Below are 20,175 nucleotides of genomic sequence, written 5' to 3'. Positions count from 1 at the left end.
ACGTGAGGAGCTGGGATAGCGCAGTGGGTATAGCGACTGGCTACGGGCTGGATGTGAGGAGCCGGAATAGCTCAGTCGGTACAGCGACTGACCACGTGCTGAACGTGAGGAGCCGGGATAGCGCAGTGGGTATAGCGACTGGCTACGGGCTGGACGTGAGGAGCTGGGATAGCGCAGTGGGTATAGCGACTGGCTACGGGCTGAACGTGAGGAGCCGGGATAACGCAGTGGGTATAGTGACTGGCTACGGGCTGAACGACCGAGGAGTCGGAGTTTGAGTCCTGTAGGGTCAAGAATTTTCTCCACGTCATCCAAACCAGCTCTGGGGCCCATTCAGCCTCCTATCCAATGGGTGCCGGGAGCTCTTTCCCAGGAGTACAGCGGTCGGGGCGTAAAGCTGACCGCTCACCTCCAGCTGGTGCCTAGGTCAAGAAAACTTGTGTACTTGTATATACGTCCACTCCCCCATACGCCTTCATGGCTTAGAGCTTAATTAGTTTAGCACAGATAGAGCTCTACCTTTACCTATATAACCTACACATTCTAGTACGAGGACCGCCCATTTTGAACATACATCACAGAGTAAAATTCGCTTAGTGGTGTTTGGAGTCCAACTTTGTCCACTCGGCACGGCAGCCATTGATTGGCCTATTGTAGCCTGCCCAGGGTGATTATGATGATGGAGAATTTGGTGGAATGAAGATTGGCAGGGGAAAACGAAGAATTCGGAGAAAACCCGCCCCAGCGCCACTTTGTCCAACACAGATCCCACTGGACCAGACCCCGGGATCGAACCCGGGACGCCGCGGAGGAAGCCAGCGACTAACCGCTTGAGCTATGGCGCGAACTTTACAACACCAAGTAAGTTATCTCAATGGGAATGCCTCTGATTTTTATTCGGAAGGCGTTCGGTTCGAATCTCAGAAGGGACACCGATTATTCTGTGTTTGTTTAAACGGTTGCTTACAGTACCTGTAGGGGAATTTTGGGATTGTACCTTGGAATAGGCCACGACCATCTCTTTTCACATTATTTTAAATTAATCGTTCATGGGTCAACTTAATTTTCCGTGCTATATACCCTGAGCTACCAACAGCATCGTTAAACGCACAATACATAGAATGAACACAAGTCTCCAGTTCCTGTACAGTCAGGACAGGTAACCTTGCTCCAGTGTACGTGGTCAGACCAGCTCAAATTTCTTGCTGATGGTGGCGATGATAATTATATTACTACTACTACCACCACCACCACCACCACCACCACCACCACCACCACCACCACCAATACTAGTACATAGTACAACAACAACAACAACAACAACAACAACTTACTACTACTACTACTACTACTACTACTACTACTACTACTAACACCACCTCCACCATTTTTATTAATAATGATTAAGCGACGGCAATAATTAAGTTATATGCAATTATTTTATTTTTATTGCTAGTGGCGTGGGACCAAGTCCCTTGTACTGCGGCCATTTCTGGCCTATTGTACCATATGCAATTATTTATTTACGTGCCTACTTATCATCCCAAATACTAATTATAAAATATGCACAAGCAAAGAAGAAAACAAAGATATACAACAAACGACAATGAAAACAAGAAGACAAAGGGTTCCATTCAGACAATATCAGATTTCAGTGTGTGAAATCATATCAAGAATTACGTGAAGAGGAAATATGTATACATACACATTACAATAATAATAACAAGAATAATATTAATAGTTATTTTATGTTAGTTAAATATTGAAATCAGGTTGTGAGGTTCTGCTTTCTATAGTAGTATCCAGTGCAGCATGTGAAGGAACTGAGGATGGGCTATCTTTTAAGGGTTGTGGAAAATTAAGACATGTCAGTTGCTGCTTCGTGCTTACGATAGTTCGAAGCACGTTCACAACTTCAGTACCATATAACACTGCAGTTGTTACTGAGCCCATGTCAACTGCCTGCTCCTCCACATGTACTTTCTCCCAGTGTGACTACCTCGGAATGCTGTAGCAGAGCTGCAGCTACTTATACTGTAAGTAGCTAGGTGCTATCATCATTATCAGTAATCTGTCAAGACGACAGGTCCACAGTCTCTTCCAAAACAATTCCTCCACTTAATGCGATCTAGAGCTTTCTCCTTCAAATGACAGTATCCTCTTCTGCCCCCAAGGTCTTCCAGCATCTTCTTACGTCTTCTTCCTCGTCTTCTTGTCACTTCTATCTGCCCCTCTATCTTTCCCTCAATAACTTCTTTTAGAAGGCAGTATCTGCGTAAAACATGACCAATCCAATTAGCCTTCCGTTTTCTTATTTCGTTTAGGATATTCCTCTGCTCACTGACTCTAATTAACACTTCTTCATTTCTCACATAATCGGTCCAACTGATCTTCGCCATCCTTCTCCAACACCACATTTAGAAACTTTCCAGGTGTTTCTGATCTACTGCCCTAAGTGTCCATGTTTCAGCCCCATACAGAGCTATGCTCCAAACGTAGCATTTCACTTGTTTCTTCCTCAAATTTAAGTCCAATTTGCTGGTAAAAAGATTCTTCTTCTTGCTAAATGCAGCTTTTGCCATGGCAATCCTGGATTTAATTTCACTAGTACACCTTCCATCATCTGTTATCAAGCTACCCAAATATTTAAAACATTTCACATTCTCCAGTTGTTTTTGGTCTATCTTTATTGTGACTGGGGTTGGTTGTCTCGAAATTTTCATTACTTTTGTTTTCTCCACATTCATTTCCATGCCATAGCACCTTCCAATTTCAATTAGTCTATCAATCATGCCCTGTAGCACAGTTTCTTCCTTAGCCATTAACACAAGGTCATCTGCATATTTCACAGTTTGAATAATTTGCCCTCCTACTTTGAAGTCACCGAGCCCATCCAGAGCTTCCTTGGTAAGGCATTCGCTGTACAAGTTGAACAGAATTGGTGATAAACAGCATCCTTGTCGAACTCCTCTTCCAATCTGCACACTTCTTGTCTCCCCCCTGTCCAGTCGTACTCTAACTTTCTGATCCATGTACAATTTGCTAATCAATCTTCTTTCATGCCAATCGATACCTGTTTCTTTCAGGATCTGCATTAATTTGGTCCAGTTTACCCGGTCAAATGCCTTCTGCCAGTCTATGAAGCAAACACACAGTTCTTCATCTATCTCCAAAGTTCGTTCCGCTATAATTCTCATCATCCCAATTGCATCCCTGGTTCCTTTTCCTCTTCTAAATCCAAACTGATCTTCTCCAAGTACATCCTCTATTTTCCTTTCAATTCTTCTTTTAAGTATCTTTGCTATTATCTTTGCTGTATGTGCAATAAGACTTATTGTGCGATGGTCGCTGCATTTTGTAGCTTTTGTCTTTTTCTTTAAGGCAATCATTGTAACTTCTGTAAAGTCCTTGGGCCACTCTCCACTTTCATATATGGTGTTCATTAGTTTTGTCAGTGTTTTCAAACCACCTTCTCCCAGTAACTTGAGCACATCTCCAGGTACATCATCATCTCCTGTAGCCTTTCCCTTCCTCATTTCCTTGATAGCTTTTTCCACCTCACTTTGTAAAATATATGGTCCTTTCTCGTCTGTATCTACTTCTTCTTCCGGTTCAACTTCTAAGGTTTCTGGCCGATTAGGTCGATCATATAGTTCTGAAATATAATTTTCCCAAATTTTCAGCACTTGCCTCTGATCTACTATTCTATTCCCCTGGGAGTCTTCGATGCCAACATTTTGAATCCCATGATTCTCTTTCCATCCTAGTTCTTTTGTCTTCATGTACATCAAATCATAACGGCCTGTTCTTTGAAATTCCATAATCTCATTACATATCTTCTCAAGATATTCCTTTTTGGCCCTGTCCGTGGCTCTTTTCAATTCATTCCTCAGTCTCCTGTATTTCCTCCTGCCTTCTTCATTGTTGACATTCTTCCATTTCCTTCGCTCCTCCATTTTACTCATCATCTCCTGTGTAACCCATGGTTTTCTTGCTATCTTCTCAACTTTACCAACCAAATCACTGATAGTATCTAACATGCATTCTTTTATATTGTTCCACTGCACTTCAGCATTTCCGCTTTCACCTTCAATTGCACCGAGTTTCTCTTCTGCACGTTTCTTCTCTTCTCCTGCACGTTTTGTCTTTGAGCATATAACTTCTCCAAATCCCATCTAGGTCTGCGCTTTTGAAATCTTATAATTTTCTTCAACCTAGTTCGGAACTTGGCAACGAGTAAGTTGTGGTCAGAGTCAATATCTGTCCCAGGCATCGTCTTCACATCCTTCACACTGCTTCTGAATCGATGTTTCACAAGGATGTAGTCAATCTGATGCCTCCTCCAATCCCCAGGTGCCTTCCATGTGTAAATTCTTCTCTTTGGCTTCTTGAACCAAGTGTTGGTGACAATCAGTCCATTTCGTTCACAAAAGTCAATAAGCATTTGACCCCTGTGATTCTGTCTTCCTAGTCCATGTGATCCAACAATATTCTGATATGGTTCATCTCCCACTGTGCTATTCCAGTCTCCCAATATGATGCTGTTTGTGTCACCTCTTCCATCTCCCTGAAGAATTTCTTCAATTGTGTCATACACTTTTTCCACTTCATCATCTTCATATTCTGATGTTGGCATGTACACTTGCATAATCAGTATATCTACCGGTTCCGCCTTTAACTTCAGAGCAATAATTCTGTCATTACAAGCAATCTTCTTAATAACACTCCTCACTACACTTTTATGAACCACTATTGCCACACTTCTTTCAGCCCGTTCACCTCCGGAATAATACACTGTATAATCACCACTTCTTATTTCGCCTTGTCCTTTCCATCGCACTTCGCTGACACCCAAAACTGACACCTCATTCTTCTCCATTTCCGTTTTCAAATTCTGCAATTTGCCTGCTTGATTCAAGGTCCTTACATTCCATGTTCCAATCTTGTATCCAAGATGTTCCTTCTGGTCTTTGCACTTTTCTTGTTGTAACGCCTGCATGACATTTCCTCTAGAAACACTCCCCCCACGGAGATCCGATTGGGGGAGTAGTTTACCTCCGGATTGTTTTGTCTCCAGAGGAAACATCTCGAATACATGGTATCTCTGTTTTTGGAAAGAGACTATCCAGGAGAAGTGATAATATGGTAGTTTTTCCATTTGCTTTCCACATCGCAGTACAACAGCCGTTCAAACCACTCTGGTCACGCCTGTTGCTATACGAACTTGAACCATCTCGAGCATCATTTGCTCTGTGCTTAAAGTCGCTACTGATGACGCTGCTCCCGGCATCAATTTTTGGTGTCTCTCTTCGTCTGATGCCTACCCTTTGACCTGTCCAGCAAGGTAGGCCCTGCCAGTAGCTACGCTACCGCTGGTGTAGCTCTCAGGGTCCTTGGCATACTCAAACCCCCTCACCACGATAAAGTGGAGACACCAACGAAGGGGCTAGATGCTATACGGGATAAATTTGAGAAGTGATTCCAGCTGGTAAGTTTGGGGGATTCCTTACTGGAAAAACTGGATTCTGAGCGCTTCTTTATTACGAGGATGAATGCACAGCCTATTAGAGCGAAAACGTGTTACTTCGCAGGACTGGAGTCTATTCAGCTTTCACTTTCGTGAGTTCAAGAGGAGAGCAGAATAACGTTCCCTCTTTCTCCCGTTTGACCGTTATGTAGGAGCAACAAATTTTAAAGGTTCTGGCTTTTTATATTTAGCTCCTACACGTTTTAATCTTCCTTTGTCCATGTATTATATTCTCTTCAGTTGTATGTCAGGTACAGTAATGTCATCTCCAAATTTTCCCCAGACTTTGACACGGACTTTCGTCTAATTATACTCTATTTACTTTCGTGTGTGTGTGTGTGTGCTCCTCTAGTCATCCAATTTGGGGGTTGGACACGAGGTTTACGATCTTGCTCTGTAAAAATTATTGTCGCGAAATCCAGAGCAGTGAAAACCAAATGCAATTTGGCAGAAACTTCTAAGGAAAGCTATGGCTCAAAAAATTCATTCTTCTACTGCTGCTGGTGATGCTGTGTTGATTTATTTACCGTTTAAAGAAGAGTGCTTACTATATGTACCACCTACATTATCATCCAGAACTAATTAACTTAACGGAGCTGAGCACTACTTGAGAAGCTGCCAGTTGCGCAGCTACTTAAGAACTTCCCAAAATTTTATGGAAGCCGCAGGTTCATTACCGTGTTCACAAGAGCCCTGCAGCAGTCCATATCCAGAGCCAGATCAATCCAATCCAAACCATCCCATCCTGTCTCCCAAAGATCCATTTTAACGTTGGTCACACACGTACGTCTCTGTCTTCCTAGTGGCTCTTTCCTTCTGGGTTTCCCACCAATATCCTATATGCATTCCTTATCTCCTCCATACATGCTACATGCCCTCCCCATCTCATCCTCTTGGCTTGGTCACTCTAATTACATTTGCATCAGCATCCAGGAACTGTATTTTATCTGCAATATTTACGTAGTACTGTATGATCCTTAATAGCAACTTCTTGTCTAAGCATTTGCAACCGCAGTAAGTTGGACTTTCTTTGTACGGAGAAAGTAAAGTGTAAAGTCAAAACTGAATTTGTAAATATTATTTACATCACTTTCAGACCGTGACATAGCTCAGGGGGTTAGTCGCTGGTTTTCCACTGCGATGGCCTGGGTTCGATCCCAGTCCCATCATGTGGGATTTATGGTGGACGAAGTAAATTATTATTATTATTTGCTCTGAGGTTTAACACTGCAGCGTTACGCTGCATTTACTTAGCAACTCTGAAGTCCTGTACCAGTTTACCAAAGCAGAACTGGATTTGCAAGTGGCATTTTCTAATTTATGATCCACTTGACGCCGTTTGCTTGCTCACGCCTTTGCTGCCGAACTAATGCTGATGTGGGCGGTGTTCTCACCTTTTTATCCCGGTAATTAGAATTCATGTGCATTGGTAGGATAAGCTTCTGAATTATGTTAAATAACAATTAAAATTTGATTTTATTTAAATTATTATGACGTCGAAATCAAGAAGTTTGAGATAGCGAGGGAAATGTAGCATGCATGGAAAAGTTGTCCCTGTGCTTAACTAATTAAGTACGACTCCATGAAGACGTATTGGGGCGTGGATGTATAGATCAAGTTATTCTTTAGACCCGGGGAAAAACCGACGGTACCCTTAGGATAAGAGACTGTGTGGGCCCCAGAATCGGTCTGGATGACGTGGAGAAGAGAAAAATCTCACCCCTGCCGGACTCGAACTTCGACCCCTCGGCGGTCCAACCCCTAGCTAGTCGCTATACCGACTGCTATCCCGACTCACATGATAGAGATGAGTAATGCATACAGCGATTGGTTTGACAAGAGGAAAGAAAGAGACCATTTGGAAGACAGGCGTACATAGCTGGGAGGGCACTGTTAAAAAGTACTGTTAAAAATCAGGTATGAAGGCTTCGAATAGGCACTAGTGGCGGGATCTCGTGAGCATGGTAGTAAACCGTTGAGTTTTTTTCTGAAAAGTGGAGTATTTCTTGAATAGCTGAGCTACTATCAGCTTCTTAAACAAGACCCTGGGCCAAGATGTCAGCTAATTAGTTCCGTTTTTATAAGGGATATAGCAAAGACCGGACTCATGAACACATTTTTAGTTGATTGCGAAACAAAGAATTACATCTTACGTTGATCTTGAAAGGAAGACAAACCACTCTGCATTATATAATATTCTTGACCTACGGTCTTTGCTGCAAAAGCCAGTCCGTACAGTAACTGGGGTGGACAACCTGGGTTTGATTCTCGGCAGGGGCGACCGTGTCCAGACCGACTGTGGGGTTCACCCAGCCTCGTTTTCAGTGGATACATGGGACCCTTCGCCTAAGGTTACAGCAAATGGCTCGTAAAATTAAACGTTTACACACATATACAGGGTGATTCTAAATTATTGTCGGGGTTTCCGTGGCAGGTAGGAATCGAGTTGAAGGTGGTTATGAACAACCCTCCAAACAATCGTTTGTGGCGCACCTAACTGCAAAGAAGGCAGTTTAGTTGATTTCTGTGGGCTTCGAGAAAACATTCCTTGATTCGATCAACATCTTCCTGCGAAGTACTCGGTCTTCCCTACCATTTCAGTACAGGACACTGCCAGTCGCTTGAAACTGCTTTAACCAACGTCGGATAGCGGATAGCATTATCTGAAGTTGACTCTCTTCCATATTGAATTCTGTAACGACGTTGCGTTTTGATAACGCATTTGTTTAAAAAACCAAAGAACGTACATTGCTTTCCTTTGAATAGTCGCCATTTCGAGGTATGACGACATATTTTCTCCCATCAATGCAGCGAGTACATCGTAGCCAAATAAAACTTTTTGAATTACACTTTCATAGTTCGTAAACAGTTTTGTTTTATTTTTTTCCGGTTTGAAAGTTATATACAACGGAAACCCTGATAATTATTTAGAATCACATTGTATTACTCTGATTTGGAATGCGTGGAGCTTTACCTTCACCTTCTCTAATGTCTTTATGGAACAATGATTGTGGTCTGTTTCACGGAGCTGTGCTCTCAGACACGTAGAGCTGAACGACGAATAATGAAATGGAAGAGATCTGGAAGGAAATGGTTCTGGCCTAATAGGAGCCATCTCGAGAATTCTGGCTGGAAAGAGTGAGGCTAACCACGGAAACCTCAGTCAAGACAGCTGGTGTCTCGACCGAGGATCGAAACGAGCACCTCTCGTGTGCAAATTTAGAGCGTTACCTGTATACAGACCTGCTGGGTTTCATGTAGTGGAGCTTAATCACGCACGGAGATAAATTTAATTTCAAGTTTCATCCTCTTCGTCGCAATCCGGGAACGTTTTCGTCTGTCTTCTGGCATATAAGGCTGTGTGGCTCGTTATAAGTTAACCGACGTTTCGCACGAATATTTCGTTTCCATATCCAGGGTCGAAGTAAAAGGCAAGTAAGGAACCAGCCTGAAGCAGGAAGCAAGCATAGCTACTCCGAAACGTCGGTTGACTTTCAACGGACTGTGCGGTGTTATGTCCCAGAAAGACAGGATTCTTCATAATCGGCGCTGTGAGAAACACAAATTCTACACCTGTCGTGGAGCGATTAGCCCACAGTTCTGCATCTGGAATTCATTTCCAATGTTTCTGGGAGTAATGTCTGAGAACACTACGAGATGACGCCTGAAAACCGGAATAGCCAATTGCTAAGCAACGGCTCTCTAACAGATATTTCATTGAGACCGACTTCTTACGGAACGCGCTTTTCATGTGAACAAAATCAACACAGGTTCCATGGATACGCTCAAGTAACAAACATTTTCCATAGTTACCGTTAAACTATAAAAGCCGGAGTGCAGATTACATTCAGTTGTAACTCTGTCGTAACCCTGTCGTAAGCGAGTTGAGCGTTCAGCTGTGGAGTATTAACCAGTGGACAACGGAAGTGAAGAAGTGACCGACACGTAAATCAGAACCAAGTCAGTCACAGTGGAAGAGAAGACACTTGTAACTCAGTAAGGACTGGAGCGAGTCTCAGACAGTCACTACTTGTGAGCTGTTATAATTGATTGTAATTGTAAAGAAGTTCCAATAAATGCAGTCATCCAATCCAGAACCCGTTACTGTTAGTCACGCAAACCCCTCACATGCGAGAATATCGAATAGATAGGCATGTTTACAAGTCCTGTTATTTAATTGGGTTTCAGATCCAGCGAACTGGTACAGTGAATTACTTAAGGTGTTACAGTGTTTTGTACTTGGGCCGTTACGACTCCATTTTGCTCCCCGTTGATAATTAATGGCGAGAGGTCTCCCTTTAAAGTACAGGTTCAAAGCCTGGTGTGATGGTTACGTTAGGGCACATTTTAATATTTTCTGATGACGATGAAATCGATGATGACTTATGGTATATTTAAATATGCTATGGATTTCTGAGTTTGTATGGCGTCTATTGATTAGATAATTAATAAATAAGGAAATGGAAGGGATATGGAAGGAAACGATAGTAATTTCAGGTAAGGTCCCACCATTTGCCTGGAACAACTGAGAAAAATTTGGAAAAATTTAGTACGATGGCCGATATTCCGACTGAGATTCGAANCTTCCATTTTCTTATTTCGTGTAGGATATTCCTCTGCTCACTGACTCTAATTAACACTTCTTCATTTCTCACATAATCGGTCCAATTGATCTTCGCCATCCTTCTCCAACAACACATTTCGAAACTTTCCAGGTGTTTCTGATCTACTGCCCTAAGTGTCCATGTTTCAGCCCCATACAGAGCTATGCTCCAAACGTAGCATTTCACTTGTTTCTTCCTCAAATTTAAGTCCAATTTGCTGGTAAAAAGATTCTTCTTCTTGCTAAATGCAGCTTTTGCCATGGCAATCCTGGATTTAGTTTCACTAGTACACCTTCCATCATCTGTTAACAAGCTACCCAAATATTTAAAATATTTCACATTCCCCAGTTATTTTTGGTCTATCCTTATTGTGACTGGGGTTGGTTGTCTCGAAAGTTCCATTGCTTTTGTCTTTTCCACATTCATTTCCATGCCATAGCACCTTCCAATTTCGATTAGTCTATCAATCATTCCCTGTAGCACAGTTTCTTTCTTAGCCATTAACACAAGGTCATTTGCATATTTCACAGTTTGAATAATTTGCCCTCCTAATTTGAAGTCTCCAAGCCCATCCAGAGCTTCTTTGGCAAGACATTCGCTGTACAAGTTGAACAAAATTGGTGGTAAACGGCATCCTTGTCGAACTCATCTTCCAATCTTCACATTTCTTTTCTCCCCTCTGTCCAGTCGCACTCTAACTTTCTGATCCATGTACAATTTACTAATCAATCTTCTTTCCCGCCAATCGATACCTGTTTGGTCCAATTTACACGGTCAAATGCCTTCTGCCAGTCTATAAAGCAAGCACAAATTTTAGTCGAAAATGTGAAGAATAGAAGCCTCCCTTCCTTCCCCTCGGCGATACAGCTCAGGGTGAGCTTTGGCCCCCTGAACACTCTGCCTCCGTCCTTCTCTCTTTCCTTTCGCTTTCATTTTACTGAGATCGCCGTGTACATCCTCCAACCATCTCAACCTGGGTCTTCCTACCTTCCTTGTCCATCCATCAGAGGCTGATTATGTGGTTTCTGAACAATTTAGTTTTTACGGTGTGAGGTTTTTAGCCTCATGCCCAACCCCCAACCTGGAGGACCAGGGTGTCCCTCTTCGTCTGGCTTCTACCCCTTGACCTGTCCGGCATGAGTGACCCTACCAGTAGCTACGCTACCGCTGGCATAGCTCTCAGGGTCTCAAGAGCTCTCAAACGCCACCACCACGATAAGGTGAAGACACCATAGTCAAGTTGTTAGCAGACGATAATAAACCTTACACGAAAGGCGGAGAAACTATCAGTTTCTAAAGAACTCTGCATCTTGAAGTTAATTATTTCGTTCCTGTTCGTTATATAGACGCATGACATATAGTGTGGAGTCTCTCATTTGTTTTGTTATGTACAGCCTGGTGAGATGCCTGGTGTAGCTATCAGTTCTGTTAATGGTCAAGTAGAACCAGTTTCACTTAAGGTAAGTGAAGGTAGCTGGAAGTGATTCCCATTATAAATCTCACTCCACTCAACTGCAGCAAAGTAGTCAACCTGGTTATGGGAAATAATTAATCAGTTCTTCTTAATTGGATGCTGGTAAGAACAAAAAGACCACCGTTTAACATGTCAACTCTGTTTGGCAACACAGAATCTGATATCTGTACGTCTGTATCTGAGTGGAGACAGAAAAAGAAAATGACAGAAATATTGCCTGGCCCTTCGAGATAATGCAGTTCCTGTCTTGTGGTTGTCAGGAAATGCATTGCCGTGGGCTAGTATTTGAAACGTATATGTCTAAAAGGCGCGTTACATACATGTCAAGAGTGAGCCTATACATATAATTTCTTCAGAGGGCCTGATAGACTGTCTGCATTCTGGCTCAGCACTGAAGGCTTATGGTGGCTTCCCTCACTTTGCCTACCGGCGGCGTAGACTGCATCTGATGCGTTCCCCTCCCCTTTTCAGCCATCACCAGGTTTCAGGACTAGATCACACAGTAGCATGGATACAGTGGGAAGCAGAAGTAGTGGAAGAAAAGTATTTTTTAACGTTGAAAACGTTATTATGCGAGGGTGCAAATGGATGAAACCGTGACACTCAGCGTAATATTTGTGAAATACTGAAATACGTTACAGTATCTAGGCAACGGCATAGTAAACACATCTCCTAAATAATGGACGGGCCGCGTCATAGCTCAAGCGGTTAGTCGCTAGCTTCTCACCGCGGCGGCCCGGGTTCGATCCCGGCTGGTCAAGTGGGATTTGTGGTGGACAAAGTGGCGCTGGGGCAGGTTTTCTCCGAGTACTTCGATTCCCCTGCCAATCTTCATTCCATCAATTGCTCCACAGTCACCCTCACCTATCACCTGGGGCTGGTACAATAGGCCAGAAGTGGTCGCAATACAAGCGACTTAGTCCCACCCCACTAGCAATTAAAAAAATAGTAATTATTAGATAATGGACGAACGTAAGAATTCTGCTGTTGGCATGACCAGAACTCGGTTGCTAGGGTTTCATTACACGCAGTATAATTTTAACTGTTGAAGAGAGATGAAATGTTGATACTGTAAGCCTAAAAAACTGATTGGGGAACCTTGGTTCTCAGGATTAACGTTGGGAACATATACATTACTGCCCTACGATCCCATATCCTCCCATCTGATGTCTCAGTCTTCTGATTTGCACAAATGGAAGTCTTGGGGCCATAAACTTTTCGTTTGTACGTGTACAATCCAATAGAGGCAAATGCGTTGGGGTTTTTGGACTTCGTCCATTGCCCGTATGCTAAAAAATAGGAAACTCGTTTCGAAAACTGGGTCTGTTCCCGTCCTGAGGTGAGGGAGGGGGCACCTGCTCTGTTGGGTCCATTAGAAATAGCTAACCTCGATTGTTGGTTTTTAGCTCTACTGGCGCTTCGGTCGGATATACAGCAAGCACGTCACGTGGTCTCTGTTCACTGTTGTGTGACGTCACCGCATACACGGAAAACACAGCTTCCTCTATTGTTGCGTGCTAGACCGTGTTTACAGAGCTGTTGCCCGGCAATGCGTTTATCAAATTCGTTACAATATCGTGGATGGCAGACCTGACGGGAGAAGGAGAATTGGGAGACCGAGACTAAGATGATTGGATGATGTGAATAATTTAAGAAATATGGGAGTAAGGCTATGGAGAAAGAAGGTTGAAAGATAGACGAGAATAGGCAGGAATAAGAGGGAGACAAGGGTTAAACTTAAGAGGACCGTATAGCCAAAGAAGAAGAAGATTAGTAAACTGGGCTGAAATAATGGAAAAGCGGCCGGATCGTGAAGCTGTGTAGTCGCCAGGTTAACCATATATTGAGCCTACCTCAAACAATCCATAAGGTTTCATGGTGCCATGCTCAGCTAAACAAAGGGACAGTTTTATATCATGCCCCAAGGACCGAGGCGTTCATGGCAGAGCACAGACAAGTGCAAGAAGGGTTCTGCTTTGTCGACCTTCTGACTTCCTGCCATCTTTACGTATGAGAAAGAAACCTCACGGAGAGAGGCAGTTGCAGCTGATCTCACTGATGTTCACCATGACAGTCGTACAGACCAACTGCAGCGCGTTACCTACACCACATTATTTGTTGCTACTGATCTTCCACACACGAAACTATTTTAAGTTCTTTCACCTGCACAGATCATGGTTGACTGCCATTAAGAATGTTCCTTTTTCAAATTCTTTCTAGAACTGGTTGTAAGGAAGAAATGGTCAGAGATGAATGTAATCCACCAATCAAGGAAGCCATCCATCCTTGCGCGCAGCTTTCTCAAAGGAACACCTTAAGTTCAAGTGAGGCTACTGCAGAAGCTACAAAAATCCTGCAATTTTTTTACAATGCAGAACTGAGGATACTCACCGCATAATATAACATGGAGTGCTGCACTGTCTGTCTGCCTGTGTGTCTCTGTGGCTCCTCAGCCCTTGTGGAACTTGGCCGCTTTTTCAGTTTCTTAAGCCCGTACACAGTTGGTAGAACCCCTTGGACCGGGGACCAGCCGGTCGCAAGGCCGCTACCTACACACGTAACAACACAAATACAGAATAGACGCATACACACACCGAATATCAATGGCCTGAATGGGATTCGAACTCATGACCCCATTGTTCGAGCGGGCGAAAATGTTTCATGCTTTAGACCGCGCGGCCACTGCGATCGGGGCAGTGCTGCACTATTTTCCAGAAGTGCTATTGAGTTCTCAATACAGGCGCTAACGTGTGAAGGAAAGAGACAATCAATAGACAGGCAAGTATTGATTTACAAGGTCATTCGATAAGTATAACTAAACAACATGGGGCACATACCTTCTTGAGAATCTAATAGTTGTTCAGTTATTCAGTAAACTGCCATTTTTTTGAAACAAAATGCTTCTTTGCCCTGTTTACAAGAAACCAACACTGGTCCAAATTCTGAGCCAGGTGTCCAATTTACACCTTCAGATATTTTTTTCTTGAAGACTTATTTTAATTATCCTCCCATCTGTACATACTATTAATTTCTTATTTCTCCCATGCGTTCTATATTCCACTCCAATTTCATCCTCCTTGCTTTAATAATCCTAATCTTATTTCTTCCTCTTCTTAGGTCTCAAAATTCATCTCAATCCTCTGTTCTCAAGAAGACCCTTAATCTTCTTTTCATTTCTGTAATGTGACAGACCAGGTTCCACATCAATTCAAAAGAATAGGTCAAAAGTTACGAAGATTTTTAAAGACAATCAATACTACAGTCAATAATAATAGGTAATTTATTTAGATTAAGTAAATATTACGCATTTAAGAATCTATCGGAACGTATAATTCAGAAAGGAAAAGAGAACCGTCAACTTCTGTGTTCGAGTCAAGTTCAAAGACCGGGTCTTCCCCATCCCCTCCCCTCTCCACAGTTTGTAGACTCGAGAAACAGAACTGAGAAGGTGTAAATTCAAGAAGGAACGATGCAGTGGTGACCTCTGTCTTCGTGACATCAGACACGAGTCACATGGGAACTTGCGTACGAAGTTATTAGGGTTAATATATGTACTATTCGAGGACAGTTTTTCTTGCGGATATAAGACAACTTATTCGTAATCTGAAATAAAGCAAACATTTAAGGTAATTATTAAAGTTTTTTTCGGCGCACTCAATCTATTCATTTTCCCAGCTTTTATTTCCCGTGTGCTCTTGTGATCTGTAGATCGGAGCCCTGTCGAGATGCAACGTGCCTTGCAATGAACTGATCCTTATTCACTGAATTGCCTGAAATTACATTTCATGTTTTATGGCTGGTTCATGAACCAGGGCGAATCACAGTGACCGTACGGGCTAGAGCATGAACTGCCTTCGCTCCCTCAAATGGAGCTCCTTCGAATGGAGATCGTGGGTTCGTATCCCAATCAAGGCATGGATTTATGACTGCGTTTATTTTGTGTTTGTGTTGTCCTGTATAGGTATCGGCCTTGTGACAGGCTGATCCTCCGTCCAGGGAGTCCTACAGCCTCGTTTAGGATTAAGAAACTGAAGCGTTTCACGGATGCCCTATGCCACAGGAGAGAGAGAGAGAGAGAGAGTGAGTGAGTGAGTGAGTGAGTGAGTGAGTGAGTGTGCGTGCGCGCGCGCCAAATGTCCGAAACAAAGGGAACGAAACACGAATAAAAAGTAAGGAATTCAACCACGAGTATGATTATTTAATTTTTTCGGCATAGTGGGGGGGGGGTGGAGTCCAGCTGGGTTCACTCGGCACGGCGGCCACTGATTGACCTATTGTACAAGCCCCAGGTGATTATGATGATGGAGAATTTGGTGGAATGAAGATTGGCAGGGGAAACCGAAGTACTCGGAGAAAACCCGCCCCAGCGCCACTTTGTCCAACACAGATCCCACTTGACCAGACCCCTGGATCAAACCCGGGACGCCGCGGAGGAAGCCAGCGACTAAGCTCTTGAGCTATGGCGCGGCTATGAATATTTAATTAATTACTTTGTCGCGAGTTCAATTGTACCTACTTTTCATAATGTAACAAGTTTTGAGGGTCCTTCCAAATCCTCCGCAATTAATCATTAATAAGCCGTCCTGCTATTCTGTGCCGTGTAGTCTTGGCGTTGGCAGACCCGTAAGATAGACCACACGGATTTTTTAAAGTAACAAATGATCTCCTGTTGCTTGTGACAGTGAACTGTATTTTAGTGTGCTGCTACATGAAGAATGTTGAAAAACGAGACTTACATGTAGAGGAGTTCTTACGGAGTTCGAAATCTCTCAGAAAGCACAAGTTCTTTTGTTAAAACATAACCTGTTTGTTTCACAACAAAGGATTTTTCCCGTAGAAATTCACTGCTCCGCCCTCTGTGCGCATGTCGGTAAACTAACACACTGAGCTGCTTCAAGCTTGTTGCTACAAAAAATGACACGCCAAATACCGAGATGGGCGCGCTCTTCGATCAAACTGACGTCCTCTAGTCGATATGCCTAATTTACTTCAGCAAAGAGAATCAGGGTCGACACGATTGTATCACCTTCCCAAAGATTTCATATGCAAGCTTTTCCTTCTCACCCACAAAAATGAAACGCACTGCCGATAGTGTCCCGACCCTTCAGTGTTGTCTTATCTAAAGCAAATTGAAGGATGAAATGACGAAACTGGAGAGGGGCGTGGGCATGGAAATATATTGTCGTTTTAATTTTCACATATTCACACCCAGGAGTCCAGTTCGGAATGAAATATCTTAACTATAATTTAAAATACTGTGACATGTAGAACCCATTTCCAAGCATCGCCCAAAATAAGCGGACGCAACGGTAGGAAAAGTATTGCAAGAATTTGCTTAATGTCCATTGCTAGGCATCAGATCGCTAAACACTTTCCCATAGAAGCGCACAGTGGAACAGTAGAACGTCCATTTCTAGGCAACGGAGCAGTAAGCACCCCTATAAATTGTTGAGAGACGGTGTGGGGTCAACCCCGAGGCTATATAACGCGGANAGCAGTAGCAATGATGACATCCTCGTGTGGAGGCGGGGTCGAATACCTCCACCGTGGCCCTGCGAGTCGTAGGAGGCGACGAAAAAGGAAGTCTCAAATCTGAGACAGTAAAGTATGGTCGCAAGTCTCAAGGGACTGGGACCCGAGAAAGACTGCGCTGGCAAGGGTCAGCAGCATATATAGAAGAGAGACCCGTCCTCTCGTCAGAGAGAGCGCCCCACAAAAGCAAGACCGTAAATGTTAAACAGTAATAAACTGGGGCTCGACACCAAGGCCTAGTTAGTTAGTTAGTTATTGGAGAGGGTGTGTTTCCCCATGCACTGAGACCAGTATTGGTCCATTGTGCTTCCCTCTATGATATTCTACCAGTCTCTATACCCTACCAATATTGGTGCGTACCATCAGTCCCGACCGAGCCAGCGAGTTCGGCCTCTACTGGCTTGGCGGTATCTATAATGCTTCCCCCATCTATCAGAGGCGTTAGAGACTACTGTTGGGCGGGAAATGTCCTTTAATTTAGCTCAGTGACCTCCTTTGGAGATATGAAGTTCTTTTACGTGCCGTAAAGCTACGACACGGGACCCACGGCTTAAAGTCCCTCCCGGAGGACTTGTTCCCTGAATTTTTCCGCCCTTAAAAATTCCACGACCTCCGCCGGGTTTGAACCAGCGTACCATGAGTCATGATGTGGGAACATTACCTCTAGACTACGGAGGCCGCTGATACCAAGACTTACTGACTGACTGACTGACTGACTGACTGACAGACAGACAGTCAGTCGCAATGTGACTTCGACTTCGACTACTATTGATACTACTACATGTATATTGCTGATCTTCTACTACTACTACTACTACTACTCCCATTACTACTACTACTGCTACTACTACTACTAACACCACCACAACCGCCACTTTTGTTCTTATTTTCAGTCTCTTTCTAGTTTCATGTTTTATGCCCCATGACCTCTGTTTGTCTGTGTCTGTGACTCCCACGCTAATTTTTTTTCGTTTCCTATGGGGTTCGTGTCGTATCCAAGGAAATTAGGGGATTTCTTTTTATTGCTAGTGGGGTGGGACTAAGTCCCTTGTACTGCGGCCACTTCTGGCCTATTGTACCAGCCCCAGAAGATAGGTGAGGGTGATTGTGGAGCAATTGGTGGAATGAAGATTGGCAGGGGAAACCGAAGTGCGCGGAGAAAGCCTGCCCCAGAGCCACTTTGTCCCCCACAAATCCCACTTGACCAGAGCCGGGATCGAACCCGGGCCGCCGCAGTGGGAAGCCAGCGACCAACCGCTTGAGCTGTGGCGCGGCCTGAAAGTAAGGGATTAATGCTTCCCATAGCTTGTGTGCGTTCATTGTTTTCTTGTACTTCATGTCCCCATGCGTACTCAGCCACTTGCTGCATACAGCTTCATGTATACGCGTCGAGTTCCGCCTGCCAGTCACGCAATACACGTATATTCCCGTTCTACTTGTTAAAGCAGCTTTCGTAGGTTACGTATGGTCGCATTGTTATTGCTGCCTTGTCACACTTCATTCGCTAAGTTTCGGCTTGCGTACGCATATTTGTTTCTGAAATCCTCCCATAATTTCTCTTGCTCTCAGCTGTAGTATTTTACTTCTTTAATTTTTACAAGCTTCAGTCTCATTTTCTGTACTTCACAGTAAAAAACCAAAGAAATCTTTTCACGTTTATTCGAAATAAATTCTGTGTTTAAATAAGATACTGTTTTCGTTATATATTTTACGTACTTAAATTATTCTGTGATTTAGTCTGACATGTATAAGTTATGTTAAATCCAGAATTCATGTCTTCATGCTATTTTTCGTTTCACTCAGTTTTTTTTTCCTTGGCACTGCAGCCCCAGTGGGCCTAGGCCTACCTCTAATTACTTCTCCGTTCATTTCGGTTTTTCTAGATCTTACACATTCGGTAGGACTCCTTGGGCGGGTGATCAGCTCGTCGCAAGGCCTCTACCTGTACACAAACACAGAAAAACGCGCACACACAAACTAAACATCCATGCCCTGAGTGGGATTCGAACCCACGATCCCGGTTCCCAAGCGAGCGAAGACAGTACATGCCTTAGACGGCTCGGCTACCGTGACCGGCCTGAACATGTTTACTCAGCGGTAATACACTGGGCTTATATTCAAGAGGTACTTGTTTCGAATCTCGATCGGGACACCTGCCATCCTGACTGATAATTTTCCTGAATTTCCTTACATCTGTAGACAAATGCTCATTCTGGTCACGACCGCCTCCTTACAAACATTTTCTAATTCACTATTCAGCAATCATCCTGACATATTGACAGCATCTCAAAATACACTATAAACAATTTTTTTCTTCCATTCTCACCTCTGTCTGTCTGTCTGTCTGTTTGCCTGTCTCTTTCGTGATGTCCAATCACCCTCCTCCCACTTACTGCTGACATCACACGCTCAAAAACCGGTTACTATAAACAAAAGTAATGATTTTGTTTTCGTTATTGTTATGCGTTTAAACGAAGTGACAGCTTTGAATTTTGGATGCGTTGAAAGGAATTTAATAGTAGTCCGGATCGCGTCTGTTTTCCCACGCTAACCGAACAGATGCGGAGCTAGTCAGCGGACCTACCGGCCTCCCAATATCATTAAGCATTGTCAGTTTCTTGGAAAAGAAGTACTGCCTTTCTTACGCGCATTCCATATGACGCAACTTCTTATAATCTGTTCTATGTGTACCTGAATGGCTGTTTACCCTGCATGATGATCAGCAGAACGTGTTTTTACGCTTCGTATGCACGTATAAGACGAGACCGATCACATGCACCTAGCCTATAACGACTAGCGGAAACATCAGTCTGTTTTTGCGGAATGTATCTTAGTATCATGGGACTAGCAAGGTAAGAAAAGGTAAAGGTGTCTAACTTATCACTACAGATCTAAATAGTGTTGACTAGTTGGACGTGAGTGGTCAGTTTCACTCCCCGGCCGCTTTACCCCCGCTGAAAGAATCTCCGGTACCCATTGGATAGGCAGCTGGGTGAGCCCCAAAATCCATCTGGAAGGTGTGAAAATGAGAAAAATCT

At 43.5% G+C, this 20,175-nt stretch overlaps 2 protein-coding genes across 2 annotated transcripts in view; one reads left to right on the top strand and one right to left on the bottom strand.

Annotated features, from left to right (window-relative positions):
* LOC111867165 (early nodulin-like protein 2) overlaps positions 1-20,175 on the bottom strand; it is a 187,421-nt gene that overhangs the window by 43,836 nt on the left and 123,410 nt on the right. The window lies entirely within an intron of this gene.
* LOC111867163 overlaps positions 1-20,175 on the top strand; it is a 103,596-nt gene that overhangs the window by 12,038 nt on the left and 71,383 nt on the right. The gene's annotated exons all lie outside the window — the stretch shown is intronic.

The sequence above is a fragment of the Cryptotermes secundus genome, unplaced genomic scaffold, assembly GCF_002891405.2.
Source record: "Cryptotermes secundus unplaced genomic scaffold, Csec_1.0 scaffold451, whole genome shotgun sequence".
In the NCBI taxonomy this organism is placed as follows: Eukaryota; Metazoa; Arthropoda; class Insecta; order Blattodea; family Kalotermitidae; genus Cryptotermes; species Cryptotermes secundus.
The sequence above is the reverse complement of the archived record's forward strand: the minus strand, read 5'-3'. Positions and strand labels throughout refer to the sequence as shown.